This window comes from Cucurbita pepo, chromosome 9, assembly GCF_057944985.1.
Source record: "Cucurbita pepo subsp. pepo isolate OVF chromosome 9, ASM5794498v1, whole genome shotgun sequence".
Lineage (NCBI taxonomy): Eukaryota > Viridiplantae > Streptophyta > Magnoliopsida > Cucurbitales > Cucurbitaceae > Cucurbita > Cucurbita pepo.
In genome coordinates, this window is record NC_141806.1 from 5,174,960 (window position 1) to 5,179,869 (window position 4,910).

A 4,910-nucleotide genomic window follows, 5' to 3' on the forward strand; every position below is an offset into this window, starting at 1 on the left:
AAGGGATCCAAATGAAACCCCAGCCGGAGTCCTACAAAAGAAAAATAGTGAGAGAAAGGGGTAGAGAGAACCTAGAGAGAGGAGAAGGGATGAACGGCCGGAAGACTCACCGAAAACTACTGTCGGAGTCTATTCCGGTGAAGATCATGATGCAAGGAGGTGAAGATCATGATGCAGGGAGACTTTCTTGGAAGGGAAAAGAGAATGTGGGTGGCCGGAGTCCCATTTTTCATCAAGAAATCGGAAAACCCGCAAGGTAAGGATCTTAAACGTTTTCTCAGATCTACGGTTTTCCTTTGTGAATAAAGATCTGAAATCTTGATATATTCATCTAGGAACAACTCTACGCATGTTCTGTGAAGAAGTTTGGCCGAGATCTCAACCTGAAGGCGGAGATCCGAGAGTCGTTCGAGAACGGTGAGCGAACTTCCGACGTTCTTAACTCGTCCGGTAGTCAAGCAAAAATTACAAAAAAAAATACGAGGACGTAGTCCGTAACACGATCTAAAACTTTGCCGAAGGAATCATGTCGATCCGATCTACGGATCGAAAGATATGAAAATCGGAAAAGAGGATTGTGTTTCGGTTTTCAAAGGGCAGAGAAGAAAGAAGAAAAAAAAAAAAAAGTCGGCCGGCGACAGGCGCCGGACACAATCGACCATCGGCTGGAGCAAACCAGCTCCAGCGAGGCATCGACACGTGTCGCCTGCAAGCCGGGCCGACCCGCGACTAGGCGGAGGCGGGCGCGCGTGCAGCCTGCGACTGGCGCCTTCCCGCGCGCGTGACCACACACTCCCAGCGCGCGTGGGACGGCCAATTTGACCCTGTTGCTTTCTGTTTGCTCGATTTTTGTCCCTGTTCCAGTTCTAATACTGTTTTTAAGTGAATAGGGACCTAATTTAAAGAAATCAGTATTTTTAGACACCTCACAGGCAAAGAAACGCTAGAAAAGGGCACGCGTCAACCAGGTAAGTCACCACCCGGTATTTAGGAAGAAACTTGTAGGATTCGCTTGGATTGCATGCATGCTAGTAGTTTTACTTCAGATTAGCTCTCCATGTAAATTATTTGTCAGAGTATTTGATATGATTGTATTGGGTGAATTACATGAGTGTTGCTGTATGCTTTATGCTTCCGCTGTATGTATGCATGCATTTAATTTATGTTGAAATTGTGTATTCTGTGTTCCGGGTGCTTGATGGACGAATTCGCCCCCCATTGAGCGCGAACTTTGTGCTCTGGGTGCTTGATGGAGGTCATCGCCCCGTTGAGCCGATATGCCTAGTTTGCATAAATTAATAGTAACGATGTTAGAAGACGATTGCATGCACACTCTGATAATTGCTAGGGCCCATTTCTATGATAAGCTTAGGGAATTATTGTTAGGAGCGATATGTCGCTCTAGCCAGATTTAATTTTTTCCTAGGAACTTAGCGGTTTGCCACGGCAAGAGGGTATCTCGGAGTGTTCATAGATTGCTAGCGTGAGAACGGTATCTATAGCTTCGTGAGAGGACAAAGGGTCCCTGATCAGTCCTTACTGCTCTTAGCCATTTCGCATGGGAAATGTGTCCCCACGTTGTACAGCCCATTAGCTGCATGGGAACGGGTTGGGTCGCGCCCCCCACAGGGGGACTATATGGGCGTAGGGGTATTCAGCACACCCCTAGGCTAGATACCATGTAGTCCCAGATAGCCATGTAAAGGTAGCACCTTATAGAGAGATACCGACCACATTAGCTTGGCGTAAGGAACCTCTAGGCGTTTAAAGAAAGGACGATGAACCGCTGAAATCCAAGGGGCAAGCCCCAAGGGACTAAGACTAGAACCAGATGACCTAGAACCGAGTTAGGAAACCGTGGGAATCTGTAAATTAAGATGCGAAGAGAGCCTATAAGTAGGTGGCTTACTGAGTATAATTTTTATACTTATTCCTTTCTACCTTCCTTTTTGTCAGGTGCCGGTCGAGGTGGAGGAGCGTTGGAGAGCTGTGCGGTCACAGAGGAGGTCGTTCCGGAGCGTCAGTCCCTTTCCGGTCTTTTGGAGTCTTTTTTCCTTTTATATTTGTATTTTATTTCCTTTTTGTAAACTTAAATCCTCTTTTGAAATCTTTTAATTTTATTTGATTTTCATCTCTCTATTTCACTTTCTTTTTATTTTCTTTTCTTTTGATTGTTTTCGATTTCATCTTTTTAGTCCCGATTCGGTTTTTCAAAGCCTCGAAAATTGGGTCGTGAGACTCTACTTTCTCTCTTACTCTCTACTTTCTTCCTATATCTATTATTATAATGGATAGGAAGAATATCTTACTATGGTGCCTGAGTTAACTCTGTGAGTCAATAAGCTTGATTTAAAAAACAAATGTTATTAACTAAGATCAATTGTAAAATAATTATTTGTAGTTATTAGCTTGAACAAATTTAGGAAAAATGCTTGCTAGCATTTTGTTGGAGAAAATTGTTAGGAGTTGTTAACTTGTGTAAAAAATTTAGGCCCATATGTTAGTGATTTCTCTCCTATCAATAGTTTTCATTTATAGTTTTCAGAGGTCTGTTTTATTCACACTAAGAATTGAAAACATAGTGATTAAGGTTTTTTTTGGTCGTAAGAAACTCTTTCTTCAAGTTGTTTTTTCTACATGGGACATGTCCAACCTTTGGTACAGAGTCATGCCCTTAGCCATGCCAATAGAATTCTCAAGTGTCGAACAAAAAAGTTATAAGCCTCAAAAGTGTAGTCAAATGTGACTCAAGTGTCGAACAAATGGTGTCGTTTATTCGAGGGCTCTAGAGAAGAAGTCGAGCCTCGATTAAGGGGAGGTTCTTTGACAGCTTCAGAGAAGGAGGCCTTAGGAGAGACTCTATGGTATACTTTGTTCAAGGCGAGGATTGTTGAGAGTTATTGAGAGCTCCAGAGAAGAAGTCGAGCCTCGATTAAGGGGAGGTTCTTTGACAGCTTCAGAGAAGGAGGCCTTAGGAGAGACTCTATGGTATACTTTGTTCAAGGTGAGGATTGTTGAGAGTTATTGAGAGGAGTAATCCCACTTTGACTAATTAAGAGAGATGGCCATGAGTTTATAAATAAGGAATACATCTTATTGGTCCAAAGACTTTTGAAGAAACAAAAAAATAAAGTCATGAGAGCTTATGATCAAACCATTGAGGAGGTTCGTGGTTCTTAACATTTTGAAATTCACAACTAAGAATAAAAACATATAAGAACAAGGCTACAGAAGAAATTCAGAAACGAAAGTTGATGCACATTAAAGAGTATGAATAAAGTAAGATATCTGCGATCGACATGTCAATAAACTCATCTCATTTAGCAACGTCGATCGACACGTTAACAACCTCTCTCCGTGTTGCTTGTTTTCCCAAATTGAAGAAATCGAGCAACATGGTGGTGTTGCAGATGGGACACTTGCGATCAAACTTAGACGACAAGACGTACATGAGGCATCCGTCTTCGATAGTTAAGTTAGACACCGAGAACGAAAAATATTGTAGTTCCAACTTCAAAATGTTGAGGCTTCGATCCAAAATCGAGAGCTCTCCAACGAAGAAATTAGAGAGCAAATACAAAGTTTAAACATTGACTTTGCATGTTTTGGCGGTATACATCTACAACTTGGTTTTGAAGATCATATCATTAAACTCCTTTCATTATGTTACTATCATTAAACATGCTCTTAACCTAATTAATAATCAAACAACTTTGATTAAAAACAGAAATGTTCCAAAATCACTCCCAATGGAAAGAAAGGTGGAAAGGTGTTATTTATAGCAAAAAAAAAAAAAAAAAAAAAAAAAAAAAAAAAAAAAATGATATGATCAAGGAAATAACCGTTCAGTCACAGTCCCACTACTTCAAGACCTTCATAGACGTGTATGCGTTAAGCATCACCATCTAGCTACCACTGTGGTGTTGATAGGAACTCCAAACAAAGCAAAGTTGCTTCAATTTTTGGGTCCTAACCATTATTGATAAAAGGAACCAACACAATCTTTCCATATTCTGATTATAAGAGTTGAGCATAAAGTTTGGAAGATCTACTTTATGCATTTGACGTGCTACGCAGGAGAGTTCATGTCCAATGTCCAATGTCCAATGATAACACCATTTCATCTGCGCACACAAGGCTCTATATCATTTAATGCAGCAATAAAAACATGTTAGATGGGGTCGGTGCAATCATCACGTGCAAGTTTCAAAGGGTGTGGGCCATTTAACTACCTAAATTTAAGCAGGCATTCGTCATGTGATAACAAAAAAATGCGAAAAATAAGGCCCTATTTGATATGGAAGAGGAGCCTACCTAGATACATGTTGTGGACAGTTAACAGATGATGCCACTATATTTGTTCCTACATGGGGAAGTGTTTGCTTACTTTTGATGATGAAGAAGTCGTGATGTTGAGCAGCTACTCCTTCGGGCTTCCTCACAAGGAGTCTCACATGGAAAAAAGAAACGTGCCAAAGCTCAAAGACGAACTTCACCATTAAGGACATAATTATGGACTATCCTCAATACAACAATAAGCGTTCTTTGCTCTTTTTCGAGCCAAAAAGCGTTCTTTTGCTGCAGCGACAGCATCTTCATTCCTTTTATTATCATCACGCTTAGGTTGTTGTTCACCTTCATCGTGCTTGGGTCGTTCTGGGATTGAAGAAGTTTTTGTTGACTTTTGGCAATTGAGAGAAAAACGGGAGTAAAAACTGACCAAAGGAAAACTTCTCCGGAAGAACAACAATAACCAAAAAGAAGAGGAGGGAGAAATATTTGCTGAAGATCCGATTGTTTATTTATGATTGAGTTGAATATTTAAATAACAAATTTAATCTAGCAGTGGGTAACTCAATCAAAGGGCTTCCACTCAGACATGGACTTCCCACCCATCTAATTGTGTGGGT

General features: G+C 40.8%; 1 long non-coding RNA gene across 2 annotated transcripts; it reads left to right on the plus strand.

Moving 5' to 3' along the window:
• LOC111802351 (uncharacterized) lies at nucleotides 1-2,139 on the plus strand. Of its 2 annotated transcripts, XR_002816253.2 has the most exons (4): nucleotides 1-256; nucleotides 336-417; nucleotides 891-968; nucleotides 1,957-2,139. It is a non-coding gene; the product is annotated as an uncharacterized LOC111802351 (long non-coding RNA). The 2 variants fall into 2 exon arrangements; XR_002816252.2 differs by lacking the exon at nucleotides 891-968 and having other exon boundaries at nucleotides 5-256.
• The last annotated feature ends 2,771 nt before the right edge of the window (nucleotides 2,140-4,910 follow it).